This window comes from Diceros bicornis (genome assembly GCF_020826845.1).
Source record: "Diceros bicornis minor isolate mBicDic1 chromosome 39 unlocalized genomic scaffold, mDicBic1.mat.cur SUPER_39_unloc_1, whole genome shotgun sequence".
NCBI lineage: Eukaryota > Metazoa > Chordata > Mammalia > Perissodactyla > Rhinocerotidae > Diceros > Diceros bicornis.
The window spans coordinates 1,247,430-1,263,351 of NW_026690915.1; the positions used below are offsets into that span (position 1 = coordinate 1,247,430).

The 15,922-nt window shown below is 41.1% G+C and overlaps 1 long non-coding RNA gene across 1 annotated transcript in view; it reads right to left on the reverse strand.

The window, feature by feature from the left end:
* The window catches only part of LOC131402281 (uncharacterized), a 46,481-nt gene extending 32,770 nt beyond the window's left edge, over nt 1-13,711 (reverse strand). The window contains exons 1-2 of the long non-coding RNA XR_009218487.1: nt 13,678-13,711; nt 13,396-13,475 (exon numbers count right to left, since the gene is read on the reverse strand). This is a non-coding gene — a long non-coding RNA (uncharacterized LOC131402281). The remainder of the gene's footprint in view (nt 1-13,395; nt 13,476-13,677) is intronic.
* Nucleotides 13,712-15,922: the final 2,211 nt, after the last annotated feature.

Sequence of the window (15,922 nt, forward strand, 5' to 3'; positions counted from 1 at the left end):
TCTTTCATGGGTCTGGTTTCCCCAAGAACACAGTGAACCATCCCCTCTCCCTGTGCTGCATCACCATAAACCCACAGCCAGAACATAAGTACCAGGTTAAAATACCACCAGATCCTGAATTCAGTCACTGCTGAGACTCTCCCATCAATGTTGTCATTCAATGGTGATTCCTGAGGACACCTTTCCACTGAGACCCACTCCCAGCCTGTCCTCAGCTTCTTATAGTAACACTAAGATTTCCTCAGAATCCTCCCAACTTGGGCAAGAAACATTCTGAAATGCTCTCTGTATTAATTTTCAGGGACTGGGGACATTGGTAGATGTAATTTGAGTGTGTATGTGCAGTAGTTTCTACGCAGGTATTCTATTTTTTAGACACAGATAAAATAGTGTGGCTTCTCAATGCACCAAGAAAATGGATAACTGATCAAATTTTTTCATGATGTGAAGTCTTTAGAGAGTAAATGTCATGGTTAAGAGCACAGACTATGGAGCTAACTCCTCACGTCCAAATTCCAGCTCAATCCCTTCCTAGATATTTGTATTGACCGAGTTATTTACCTGATTGGTCCCTCAGTTTCTTCATCACTCAGTTGGCAATAATGATCAGCATACCTACTTTGTAGGTTTATGGAGAGTATTAAAGGAGTTCATGTTTGAAAAATGCTTGGAACACCTAGTGTATTGCCAGTGCTGTACCTATATATTAGAAATAAAATTTAGAAATTCTTCTGACACTGCCTGTGAGCCCCAGAGGGTGAGACTGTTGCCTGGATGTATGTAGAAAGCACTCCATGACATACGATGAATAAATGAGTGAACAACATTGGCAAATGCATTACCAATGTCACCTATGTCACCCTACAGGTATTCCCCAGCCGAACCACCCGCAGACATTCCTGCTCTGTCCTGCATCATATTCCCTGGAGGAATCACTGGGGCTTCTTGGACCCTGGTAACCATGCCCACTAAAGGTTCTTTTCCGTCAGCAACCCCAGTCTTTGTCGAAGTGCTTCAGCTCACAGGGTCTGCGCTCTGATCCTTGTCTTCACTCGAGGGAGAAGTGACATCCCCAGAGCTGGGCACACGCAGAGCCTGAGGCTTGGAGAAAATGATTCCCTGGCCCTGAGGCAGGTAGAAGAGCACAAGGACATAGTGGGATTCGGGGAAAAACCTCCAGGTGTTGTCAGAAGGGATGGAGGCAGGGGATGTGTCAGCAAGGACTGGTCAGGGTGGTGGGCCTTGGTGGTTAAATAGTAGGGGGGCTGGGAAGTTTCATAGGTTCTAGCATAATACAATCAATATGACAGTCATGAAATCAGAATCAGCCTAATTTAGGCCAAATTAACCCAATGTCAGCTGTTCCCTGTCTCTCTAATCCAGTAGTGACTTATAATAAGGGTATTCGTGTTCTATCATCTCCTTTTCATTGATTGGCTAGAGTAATTATTCTTTACATAGCCTGTCTATTTTTACATAGTAAAGAAAAAGTGAGTTTTAAAACAACCCTCCTTGGAAAAGTCTCCCTAACGTATTGGATTAATAACAGAAGCCACGACAGGAAATTCACCACATATCTTGAGCTTTAATCTCTGGTTTTAGATCTCCCTAACTGGTAAATTACCTTGACTTTTGCCTTCTTTCTTGAGATTAGTCCACTTAGGACTCAGTAGGAGTGCAACCTCATGCCATGTGAGAAGTGGTGGGACGCTAGGAAGAGGTTTGTTTCATTCTGTCAGTGTGTGTGTGTGTGTGTGTGTGTGTGTATGACAGTTTTTATTGCATCTTGCAGTGTGGGCCAGTGTAGACTCCTTTTCTAGGGAAAAAATTTCCCTAACCACTTTCTCTGGACTTTATTTTCACTGATGGCTTCCTCAGCACTGTCCAATAGTAACATTAAGCATTCTATATTATAGAATTTAATTTTTTTCTAGTAGCCACATTTTAAAAAAATGAAAGCAAACAGGTGAAACTAATTTTAATAGTATATTTAACCCACTATAACCAAGAGATCATCAATGTGGGTGCAGTCTATACAAAACTTAATAATGAGAGAGTTTACATTTTTTTCCTGTGTTTCATAAATCCAGTGTGTATTTCCCACTTACAGTACAATCTCCATTTATAAGTTGAGTTTTTTTAGACCTACCTTCTCTGTACTGAGATTTAATGTTCACAGTTGTGAAATAAGAGTCACTAGGAGTGGGGTGGATGATAATTTCACTACTGATTTAAGCTCTAATGGAGCTATGAACACCAACTGGTCAATGGGTTAATCAAATGAATAATCATATAGTACAGAAGAATGGTACGATTTGGGATTTAGAAAAAGACTGGGGACCGTGTGTCCTGACAGGGAGCACCAGGGATTTTGTTGTTGAGAGTGACAAGGACAAAAAGAGAATAAAGTCATACTCATAAGTGTCTAACAACATGGGGGAGAAGAAATGACCTGCCGTAGTCCTGAGTTTTGACCTTGAGCTCTCTGTTCTTGACCCAAATCTCTTTGATGATGTCACAGGACACAGGTCAGATTAATCCCCACAGGGAGGGTGGGAGGGTAGAAGCACAAGGCATCTGACATAATTGTCCTGGGAAGGCAGGCTTCATTTTATCACTCTGATTCACATTCACAATTTATTTTTATAGGGTAAGAGGAAAAGAAGTATGATGGTCAAATCATCACAGAGGAAGCGACATGACTGTGGAAACCAATACAAACCAAAGCCTGGTTTGAGCATCTCCATCCCTTTGAGGATGTCCAGTTACATATTCAAGAGGCCAGTTACTAGAATCACATCCTATCCTGGCAATGACATCAGATGCCATCAATGGGAGGAAACCTTGGAGCAGCCCCAACAACTCTGCTGGCAGAAGAGACTGCAAGGTCTCCAGGCCAGCAGAGTAAAGGAAACCTGTTAAGCCCTTTGGACCTTGCCAAAGCCCTGCTGAATCTTGCACCTAGTTGCACAGGTGCATCCCTGCCAGGTGTGCTCACAGGTGGTCTGAACTCCAGTCCCATGCCCATCCCTGCCTGGTCTTCAGATTCAGCAGAGACGATCCCAGGAGCTGGTCTGTACATCCTACAGCTCCTTTGCAAACAACTTCTGGTGACTGAGGAGGATATCAGGAAACAGGAAGGGAAAGTGAAGATGGCAAGAGAGAGACTGGTCGTAGCATTGATGCAGACAGACTCGCTAGCGAGGCAGGGAGAGTGAGGGGCCAAGAAGGACGTCCCGACAAACACGATGAAGAAAAGACAAGACGGGGCAGATGACATGGAGCTCACACTACATTAATGCCTCTGCAGGGGTCCTGATGTCTTCTTCCTTTGAGCTCTTGAAACTTTAATATATACCAATAGTTTTCTTTTCTTTGATTTCTTTGCATGACAGAGAAGATACAGACAGTGATCTTTCTGAGGTGAGAGATTGGGTTTCAGGTGAGGAGAGAAAGGAGATCTTTCCTTCTCATTTTGTTCTCTCATTTTCCTTTCCTGAGTGTTATGCATTTGTATTTTAAGATCAACAGAGCGGTATCACAGTCAGGGAATTCTTTAGAGGTCTGCCCTCACAGTCACAGAGAAAACCTACCTAGTCCAAATGGATTGTCCTTTTTGTGTAATATTCCAATAGATTCCAACATAATATTTCACTAAAGAGCTGTTATATCTGTCTTCTCAAAAAAGACACCTACTTCTGGGTCTCTATTTTTCTGGTATTTGTTGCATGTTGAATCACAGTTGCATATAATGAAATACTGGATTTTCCCTTCTTTTAGATTTGTATGCGTTGGAAATTTGATTCATGAAAATTGATGTCCCATTGCCGTATCATGCTGTCAGGAGAATGACCGTTTTCAGCATCACAAGTCTCAAAATCAGCCAGTGTGTTGGGATTTGTCTATTTGCCTGGTTGAGTATGTTGCACTCTTCAAATCCTCTTTATCATTACTTACTTTTGTCCCACAGATTTATCAGTTTCTGAGAGCAATGTGTTAAACAATAATAGAGTATCTTAGTATTTATATCTTCCTTAAAAAATAAGTTATTTTTTAGCTAAATCTTCTCTCCTCTATTCTTCCATGTGGTAATCATCTGGAATTTTGGTTCGAATGTGTTTTTAATGTCTTGTTTTAAAACTAATACTAAATTAGACAGACTGTTTTTTCCTTTCCTCATGACTCCTGTTTTGTTTTCCTGGGTTCACATTTCTTCTTCCTGATGCACATTCGTTACTGGTTCTTTCACTGCAGGCCTGTGGGAGGTCAACTTTGAGTCTGTTTGTAGGTCCGATAACGTCTTTCTTTCTTTGACACATAGTTTGAATAGGTGTTTAATTTAGCTTTGGTGTAATTTTTTTCCTTCTTTGTCAAGTTACTTAATATTTCTGAGCCTCCATATCTTTAGCTTAAAATGGGAATAAAACCCTAAAAATGGTGACTGTAACTGAGATAATACACGCAGAGCTTGCCAGTCATGTTGCTTAGCAGAAATTAAAGTCAATAATGATAACTATTATTAATCATTATCATATTATTATAATAATGTAATATATCATAATATATTAATGTATAATAATAATTATACATTAATTTATAATTATAATGTGCAGTGTATAATGTATGATGTATGCAATGTATAATAATAATATATTAATATTATTAATCATTAGAATCTTCAGAGTGTGCATTCTCAGAGAATCACAGCTTAAGATTGAGAATGTGAAGCTCACACACAAGAAGTCTGAGAGAGTGTCATGACTGTGACTTTAATTCTCAGCCCTTGGGTGTCTTCAGCTGTGGTCGTCTGCACAGTGTGTACAGATAATGTAATCTGTTCCCACAGACCCACTGCAGAACAGCACAGCCTGCCTCATGCCTGGGATGCTCTGGGCTGCTTGTTGGGGAGCCTCTGCTGTGAGGCTAGTTGGACTCTGTACAGAGAAAGATGAAAAAAGACTCTTTCTTTTCCCTCAGATTCCCCCCGCCCCGAGTTTTATTCACTTTTACATCCAGAGCAGATACTCTATTCCCAGAGCCTTGGTGTTACTCTGGGATTCAGGGTCTCCAGACACCTAGTCATTTCAACTCCCAAGGCCCAAGGTGACTGCAGAGTCATGTCTCACCCACTCCTCTCATTTTGGCCTGTTTCCCGTCATGGAGGACCCATGAATGGGGAGAGGAGACATCGAGGGAGATTGATCTGGAAGTCCTGGTGAATCTGAGCTTCAGAGAATGAAGCAGAAAAGGGGAACGTGAGACTGCCAGTGCTTCAGTGGGGGAGGAATATGGAGGAACCGAGAGGGGTGTGATGGCTGCACAGAGTCAAGGGGAGGGATGTTGCAAAGTTTCCTAAGAAGGGAAACCTTGCAATGAAGTGGGGATTCGATTTTACATGATGGCAATGTCTGTGCTGGTTTCACCAATTCTGGTGTCCCTGAGGGATGAACTGGTGTGACACCACAGGACAGAAGTTACAGTCACTTTCAGGACTTAAGGAAGTTGAAACCTTTCAGCTTAGTCCCCTGTGAGCCATTCAGGGCCCAAGTCTAGAAAGGCTTGGAGCCTGTGTCTGTCCAATGTGGTTTCGTTCTGTTCCAGCCAAGCTTCTCTGGACCCCAGCTATGAAAAAGGGACCTCAGATCTAGTCAGATCTAGTCATCGCAGCTTCCGTAGGTCGCCAGGAGGCAGGTAATAGCCCAGGCATTGACACTGGACCTCATAGTTGCCCTCCTTCTTCCGCCGGCAGACAAGTGACTTGTGAGGTGAGGAGAGCGCATCAGAATGGTCCAGTCAGCTGTCCAGTATGGGAGACTCCAGGGGAAGGAGATGCCAAAGCCACAGAGACCCGATGCCTCCTGTGTCTCCCTCTTCCTTTTGTCCACTTAATTTTCACCCTGAGTCCTTCTTTTCCTTCCATTTTCCCTCTTTTGGGTCTTTCTCCCTCTCTTTCCCCTGCATGTTCTAGCTTAATTGAGGTATTAACAACATACAGTAAACTGCATACATTTAAAGTGAACAATTTGATATATTTTGATTATAACTTATTGAACCATCACCACAATCAAGAAAAGAAATGCCCATCCTCCCCAAATTTCCTCATGCTCATTTTAATTCCTCCTTCCCTGCCGTTTGCAAACACATTCTCATTCCCAGGCAACCAGTGTTCCGGTGTATGTCCCTATAGATTTTCCTGTATTTTCCAAGAATTTTTATAAATGGGATCATATACTACTCATTTTTTACTGTCTTCTTTCACTCAGCATTATTATTTTGAGATTCATGCTTGTCATTGCACGTACTATGAAGTCATTCCTATCCCCAACCCTTCCCTGGCAGCACTGTGCACACGCCCGAGCGCTTCCCAGGTTGGCGTGAGAGCCAATAGTACTGCTGCATCCCCAAAAGTAGGAATGTGCCTTGGTGCAACACTGGGAGGGGTTGGCGGCAGCCCTGGACCCGCACATGAATGCTTTCCTGGATGGCTGGAGAGCCCACCGTGCCACTGGAGTCCCAATGATCGGCCAATGCTCAGACCCGTGAAGAAGCCCCACCCACCAAGCACAGAGGCTGCCATGAGCATGAGAAAAGGCAGCAGCAGATATACGTGCACATGCAGATGCTTTCCCAGATGCACAAACACCCATAGTAGTGCTGCGCTCTCACAACTGGGTACTTGCCTCCATGTGGCGGGAGCTCTGAGCCCAGTGTGAATGCTTTTCCACAGGGTTGGAACACCCACTGTACCCACACAACGTCCAGCATATGGGGTGGGATCAGAAACACAGCTCATGCTTCCCCCACAGCAGTAGCAGGTGGAATCTGCGACCTGATACTACCACAAATACTCAGGCAAAAGATTAGTTCATCAAACACCATAAGAAACTACAGTAACAATTCAGAGCAGAAGGAAATGACAAATCTCCAGAAACCAACCTTGAAGTCACAGAAATTTACAATCTAAATGACAGAGAATTCAAAATAACTGTCATGAAGAAACTCACCAAGTTACAAGAATGTTCAGACAGTTCAATGAACTCAGGAATAAAATTAATGAGGAAAAGGAATACTTCATCAAAGAGACTGAAACTATTAAAAAAAAAACAAGCAGAAATTCTGGATATGAAGAACATAATTAATGAGATAAAAAAGAATCTAGAATCTTTAAAAAATAGAGCTGATATTATGGATGAAAGAATTAGTGATTTAGAGGATAGAAATATAGAAATGCTTCCAGTGGCCGAGGAGAAAGAACTCAGATTTTTAAAAAATGAAGGAATTCTTGGAGAAATATATGACTCAATTATAAAAGCAACCTAAGAATTATAGGTGTTCCAGAGGGAGAAAAGAGGGAGAAAGGAGCAGAGAGCTTGTTCAAAGAAATAAGATCTGAGAACTTCCCAAACCTGGGCAAGAACCGGAGTTATAAATACATGAAGCCAACAGAACGCCTAATTACATCAATGCTAAAAGACCTTCTCCAAGGCATATAATAGTAAAAATGGCAAAAGCCAATGACAAAGAAAAACTATTAAGGGCAGTAAGACAGAAGAAAATAACCTAGAAAGGAACCCCTATCAGGCTTTCAGCATATTTCTTGGCAGAAACTTTACAGGCAAGGAAAGAATGGAATGATATATTAAAAATACTGAAAGACAAAAACTTTCAGCCAAGAATACTCTATCCAGTGAAACGATCCTTATGATACAATGGAGAAATAAAAGTTTTCCCAGATAAACAAAGGCTGAGGGAGTTCATCACCACTAGATCTCCCATACAAGCAATGATCAAGAACGCCCTCATACCTGAAACAAAAAGAAGGCAAATGTCTACAAATCTTCGAGCAAAGAGATAAATAGACAGACAAAATCAAAAAGCTACAGCTCTGTTTCACAACAGGGTAGAAAATACTTAATTATAACTTAAAAGAAGAAGGGAAGGAAAGCATCAAAAGTAACTATAGGGGCCGGCCCGGTGGCGCAAGCGGTTAAGTGCGCGCGCTCCGCTGCGGCGGCCCGGGGTTCGCTGGTTCGGATCCCGGGCGCGCACCGACGCACTGCTTGGTAAGCCATGCTGTGGCGGCGTCCCATATAAAGTGGAGGAAGATGGGCACCGATGTTAGCCCAGGGCCGTCTTCCTCAGCAAAAAAAAGAGGAGGATTGGCGGATGTTAGCTCAGGGCTGATCTCCTCACAAAAAAAAAAAAAAAAAAGTAACTATAAACACTTCAAGTTAGTCACAAACGCACAACACAAAAATGAATAACTTGTGACAACAATAACTCAGAAGGAGAAGAGGAAAGGGATGGAACCTGCTTAGATTAATGGAGATAAGAGGCTATCAGAAGATGGACTATCTCATCTATGAAATCTTCATACAAACCTCACAGTAACCAGCAAACAAAAAATCAGAGCAGAGCCATATATCATAAAAAAAGAGAAACATCCACAGAAAAACCCCAAAATGAAATGGTAGTCAGAAACACAAAGGAAGAGGAATAATGGAAATATAGATTAGGTGGGATTAAGCACTCATGTATCAATAATCACTCTAAATGTAAATCGATTGAATTCTCCAAGGAACAGACAAAGAGTGGTGGGGTGGATTAGAAAACAAGACCCAACAATATGCTGCCTCCAGGAAACACATCTCAGCTCTAAAAACAAACAGGCTCAGAATGAAGGGATGAGAGACAATACTCCAAGCAAATGGCAAATAAAAGAAAGTAGGTGTTGCCATACTTATATCAGACAAAGCAGACTTCAAGATAAAAAAGACTATGAGAGACAAAGAGTGGCAGTATATAATGATAAAGGGGACTTTCCACCAAGAGGACATAATACTTATAAAGATATATGCACCTAACACAGTAGCACAAAGGAATATAAAGCAACTATTAATAGACCTAAAGGGAAAAATTAACAGCAACACAATAATAGCAGGGGACCTGACCACCCCACTTACATCCATGGATAGATCATGCAGAGAAAGGCAACAAGTAAATAGTGGAATTAAATGAAACATATGATCAGATGAACTTAATCGATATATGTAGAGCATACCCTCCCAAAACAGCAGAATACACATTCTTCTTAAGTGCACATGGAACATTCTCAAAGATAGACCATATGTTGTGAAACAAGGTAAGCCTGAATAAATTTAAGATGGAAATCATATCATGCTTCTTTTCTGACCAGAATGCTATGACACTAGAAATCAACTACAAGAAAAGGGATGGGGTAGTCACAAATATGTGGAGACTAAAGAACACACGACTGAAGAACCATTGGATCAATGAACAAATCAAAGGAGAAATCAAAAAATACCTGAAGACAAATGACAATGAAACGACAACAAAACAACTCTTATGGGATGCAGTTCTAAGAAGGAAATTCATAGCAATACAAACGCAACTCAACAAACAAGAAAAATGCCAAATAAGTAACCTTAAACTACACCTAATAGAACCAGAAAATGAAGAACAAATGAAGCCCAAAGTCAGCAGAATGAGGGAAATAATAAAAATTAGAGCAGAAATAAATGAAATAGAGACTAAAAAAACAGTAGAAAGGATCAATGAAACAAAGAGCTGGTTCTTTGAGAAGACTGAAACAAAATTGACAGACCCTTAGCCAGACTCACTAAGAAAAAAAGAGAGAAGGCTAAAAGACAAAAAATTAGAAATGAAAGAGGAGAAATTACAACAGATATCACAGAAATCAAAAGGACAATCAGAGAATACACTGAACAACTTACATGCCACCAAATAGGATAACCTAAAAGAAATAGATAAATTCTTAGATTCCTACAACCTCCCAAAGCTGAATCAAGAAGAAATAGAGTAAATGAACAGACCAATCACAAGTAAAGAGATCAAAATGCTCATCAAAAACCTCCCAAAAAACAAAAGTCCAGGACCAGATGGCTTCTCTGGAGAATTCTACCAAATATTCAAACAAGATTTAATACCCATGCTTCTCAAACTATTCTAAACAGTTGAAGAAGATGGAACACTTCCTAATTCATTCTATGAGGCTAACATCACCCTGACAGCAAAAGCAGATAAGGATAGCACAAAGAAGGAATATTACAGGCCAATATCACTGATGAACACAGATGCACAAATTCTCAACTAAATATCAGCAAATCGAACACAGCAATATATTAAAAGGATCATATACCATGATCAAGTGGAATTTATACCAGGGATGCCGGGATGGTTAAACATCCGCAAATCAATCAATGTGACGCACCACATTTACAAAATGAGGAATAAAAGTCACATGATCCTCTCCACAGATGCAGAGAAAGGATTTGACAAGATCCAACATCCATTTATGATAATAACTCTCAATAAAATGGGTATAGAAGGAAAGTACCTCAACACAATAAAGGCCATATATCACAAACCCACAGCCAACATCATACTTAATGGTGAAAAACTTAAAGCCACTCCTCTGAGAACAGGAAGAAGACAAATGTGCCCATTATCGCCACTCCCATTCAACATAGTACTGGATGTTTTGGCCAGAGCAATTAGGCCGGAAAAAGAAAGAAAAGGAATCCAAATTGGAAAGGAAGAAATGAAACTCTTGCTGTTTGCAGATGACATGATTGTAAATATAGAAAACCCTAAAGAATCCATCAGAAAACTATTAGAAATAATCAACAACTACAGCAAAGTTGCAGCGTACAAAATCAACTTACCAAATCAGTTGCAATTCTATACTCTAATAATGAACTAACAGAAAGAGAACTCAAGAATACAATCCCATTTACAATTGCAACAAAAAGAAAAAAGTGTCTAGGGATAAATTTAACCAAAGAGGTTAAAGACCTATACAATGAAAACTAGAAGACATTATTGAAAGAAATCAATGATGACCTGAAGTAATGGGAAGATATTCCATGCACATGGATTGGAAGAATAAACACAGTTAAAATGTCCATATTACCTAAAGTAATCTACAGATTCAATGCAATCCCAATCAGAATCCCAAGGACCTTCTTCATAGAAATAGAACACAGAATCCTAAAATATATATGGAATAACAAAAGACCTCGAACAGCCAAAGCAATCCTGAGAAGAAAGAACAAAGCTGGAGGCATCACAATCCTAACTTGAAAATATATTACATAGCTATAGTAATCAAAATGGCATGGTACTGGCACACAAGCAGACTCATAGATCAATGGAACAGAACTGAAAGCCCAGAAAGAAACCCACACATCTGTGGTCAGTTAATCTCTGACGAAGGAGCCAAGATCATACAATGAAGAAAGGAAAGTCTCTTCAATAAATGCTGTTGGGAAAACTGGACAGCCACATGCAAAAGAATGAAAGTAGATCGTTATCTTCCACCATACACAAAAATTAACTCGAAATGGATAAAAGACTTGAATCTAACACTTGAAACCATAAAACTCCTAGAAGAAAATATACGCAGTACAGTCTTTGACATCGGTCTTAGCAGCACCCTTCCCAATACCATGTCTACTCAGGCCAGGGAAAGAAAAGAAAAAATATACAAATGGGACTACATGAGACTAAAAGGCTTCTGCAAGGCAAAGGAAACGATGACAAAACGAAAAGACAGGACCGGCCCCATGGCTTAGTGGTTAAGTGTGCGCGCTCCGCTATTGGCGGCCCAGGTTCGGATCCTGGACGCGCATAGATGCACTGCTTGTCCGGCCATGCTGAGGCTGCGTCCCACATACAGCAACTAGAAGGATCTGCAATTACGACATACACCCATCAACTAGGACTTTGGGGGAAAAAAAGGAGGGGGATTGGCAATAGATGTTAGCTCAGAGCCGGTATTCATCAGAAAAAAAGAGGAGGATTAGGACGGATGTTAGCTCAGGGCTGATCTTCCTCACAAAAAAAAAAAAAAAAGGAAAAGAAAACCCACCAACTGGGAGAAAATATTTGCAAATCACATATCTGACAAGAGATTAATCTCCAAAATATATAAACAACTCATACAACCCAACAACAAACAAACAGACAATCCAATCTAAAAATGGGCAGAGGATATGAACAGACATTTTTCCAAAGAAGATATACAGAAGGCCAACAGACACATGAAAAGATGTATAACATCACTAATTATTAGGGATATTCAAATCAAAACTACAATGAGAGATCACTTTACACCTGTCAGAATGGCTATAATTCCCAAGACAAAAAATAACAAATGTTGGAGAGGATAAGGAGAAAAGGGCACCCTCACACACTGCTGGTGGGAATGCAAACTGGTGCAGCCACCAGGGAAAACAGTTTGGAGATTTCTCAAAAAATTAAAAATAGAAATACCATACTTTTCAGCTATCCCACTACTGGGTATTTATCGAAAGAAATTGAAATCAACAATTCAAAGAGATTTATGCAGCCCTGTGTTCACTGAGGCATTATTCACAATAGCCAAGACATGGAAGCAACCCAAGTGCCCTGCTACAGATGAATGGATAAAGAAGATGTGGTATGTGTTATATACAATGGAATACTACTCAGCCAGAAACAAAAGACAAGATCGTCCTGTTTGCAACAACCTGGATGGACCTGGAGGGTAAGATGTTAAACGAAATAAGCCAGACAAAGACAAATATGCATTATTTCACTCATATGTAGAAGATAAACATACACAGGGATAAAGAGAACAGATTAGTGGTTACCAGAGGGGATGGGGGTTGGGGGTTGAGTGAAAGAGTTAAAGGGGCACATATGCATGGTGATGGATGAAAGTTAGACTACTGTTGGTGAGCACCATGCAGTCTATACAGAAATTCACAAATAATAATGAACACCCAAAATTACACAATGTTAAAACCCTTTATAATTTCAATAAAATAATTAAAAAAGAAAAAAATAATTCATTCTTTTTTATGGTTATATAGTATTCCACTGTGGGGAAATACCACACTTTGTGTATCCGTTCACCAGTAGATGGATATTTGGGTTGTTTTCCATTTTTGTATACTATAAATAGGTTGTTATCAACATGTGTGTACAAATCTGTGTATAGACATACGGGTTTATTTCCCTTGGATGGATTCCTAGGGGAGGAATTGCTGTGTAGACGTATGTAATTATTAAATACGCATTCAAGCTATTTTTCACCAGCACTCGATGAGAGTTTCAGTGACTTGACATCTTCAACAACACTTGCTATAATCAGTCTTTTTAATTTTAGCCATTCTCAAGTGTGGTGGAATCTCATGATGACTGTCACTTTCATTTACCCAATGACTCATGTTGTGAAGGAGAAGGCGAGCCACACACAGACTGGGAGAAAACATCTGCAAAACATATCCCTAGAAAAGGACGTGTATTTATAATATATAAAGAGCTCTTACAACCCAATAGTAAGAAGACAAGCAACACGTCATGGCTTACCAGGAGACAGCAGATCAGGCCTGTGATGAGCACCAGGAGGCCCGCCAAGCAGATGAGGATGAGGGCCCAGAAGGGGTGGTCTGGGGAGACAAGTGGTGGGGTGAGCCACCTCCTGTCATTGCCCCAGGGCTCCTGCTGACCCCACTGTGCCTCAACCGTCCTTGACAAGGCTTGGCCAACTTTCCTCATAATCCAAGACCCTGTGTGCATGGTTCTCTTCGATGAGGCACAGCATCAAGATACTCACCCCCTACCATGGGCTGGGGTTTCCTGCAGGTTTACCAGGCTTCTCAGTCAAGGTGTCCTCTCTGTTGGGAGAATATTCTGGAAGTGAATCAAATGGAGAGTGCATGTGAGTGTGGTTCACTCTTTTTAATAGAACTTTTAGACCCAGAAAAATAAAGGGAACAGTCTCATAAACATCCATCATCTAATTTAACCATGTATATTCCATCCAATTAAAACAACATTTTATCAATGTATAAATTATTAACACTTGCCAACCTTGATTCATCCCATGTTTTCAATGAAATATTAAAGTCAAGTAGACATCATCATGTTTCACCCCATTTTAGTTTCCATCTCTAAAACGTGAGCACACATTCCTACAAAATCCAAGGCCATTATCACAGAACAAAAGTTTAATAAATTAAATCAAATTCATACCTCTGGGCACAGAGGACTGAATTTGAGCTGGACTTTCTTATGATAGCTAGGGGGAGAATGGGTCATCACAGTTGGCAAGCCTATGGGATCTCTCTAAATTTGTAAATTCCCACTCAAAAGTGTTCTTCCCTGTCTAGAAACACATTCATCCCCTTCTCCTTTATCTATTTGCTTAATATTCATTTTCTAGGATTAACCTACAATGTAATATCCTGCAGGAAGTCTTCTCTGATTTCCGCCTGCAAGTATGAGTTTGTTCACATCAGTTAATTGATAAGTTTCAATTCTCTATTCTTGTTATTGCCAGCTACAACATAAACTCCAGGAGGGTAGGACACACAGCACCCAGTGGGCTTGGTGGGAGGGTGCATGTCCCCCTTCTTGTACCTCTATCCAGACAACCTCTTACAGGTGTGCTGTCTGATATGGAGCAGCAACAAGTCTCTTTTTGAATTAAAATTAATTTTAGTTAAATCAAATAAAAATTCTGGTACCTCAGTAACATTAAAACTCAGTAACAATAAAGACCAGTCCCAATACCATCCTTCGAGCACTCAACAGCCACATGCGGCTATGCACTGTTCAGCACAGATATAGAACATTCCACCACTGCAGAAAGTTCTAGTGCATTGGTGCTCATCTAGAGCGGGACTTGGCAAACTATAGCCTGTGGATCAGAAACCACATGACGCCCAAACATGTAAGTCTGCTTCACACACAGCTGGAGGCCCTCACTGACCATCCGGCCAGTGGCTCTCAGTGCAGAGATAAGGAAACAAAAGTCCAGAGAGGGGAGGTGACTAGTATGAGGTCACAGACTGTCTAGGAGAAGGTGAGGGCCTCCTACATTACACTGGTGTCCTTTTCTCTCTCTCAAGGGTGGGTAAAGACTGGGGGACTATGCCACCTCCTGCCAGCCTGAGAAAGTTCAATGCTCTCTCAGCTCCAGGCATCCAGAGTCCCCAGAAAGGCCTCACTTCCTTTCCCAATGACCATGGAGCCTTACCATCCCCAAGGACACTCTTCCTGTCCAGGGTCAAGTTCTGCAGCTGGGTACCATTCTGGCTCAGCCGCAGGAATTCCTCATAGATGGCAACTCTGTCCAGTCTCTGTGCCAAAGCGGCAAGGTACACAGGGAGTCCACTCCAGTGTGGTTACTGTGGGGGACAGACCTGGAAGGGCACAAATATGAACAAGGGTGTCTAGAATTCTACCCTGATTCTAGATTCCCTGCTTCTGGGTCCTGTTCAAGAGAACTTTCTGCAATAATGTAAACATTTGTCTGCACTACCAAATACACTCATTATTAGCCCCATGTTGTTATTGAGCACTTAAAATGTGGCTAGTGCATGTGAGTGAGGAACCGAATTTTTCATGTAATTTCATTTCAAGTAATTAATTTATAAATAAATAACCATAGGGAGAACATTTTTGAAACTTTGGAGTAAGGACTTCTGCAAATGCATACAAACAATGAGAACACTGGTAAAAATGGTCGAAATCAACTTTTCAGAAGTCTAGAAATTAATCAAAGGCTTGTAAGAATCTGAGGAGGGTTTAGTGAAGACACACGGTGGAATCTTGATACAGGCAGCAAACTTCGTGGCATTATAACTTGCACTATTCCCATCCTGCTCTCACAACATCCTCCATAACTTTGAAAACCGTCAGTCTCAGCACCATGGTGGCTGAGACAACCAGCAGCACAGCAGCCATAATGGGTGTGGAGCTCTGAAAAGACCCATCCCCACCCAACTGCAACTAGCTGACCTGCCTGGCAGCTCCCCGAAAACGCCCCATGTTCAGGGCTTGTCGTTACTTGAGTCAGAGCTTGCCCAGGATGGAAAGTCTGTCCCCAAGG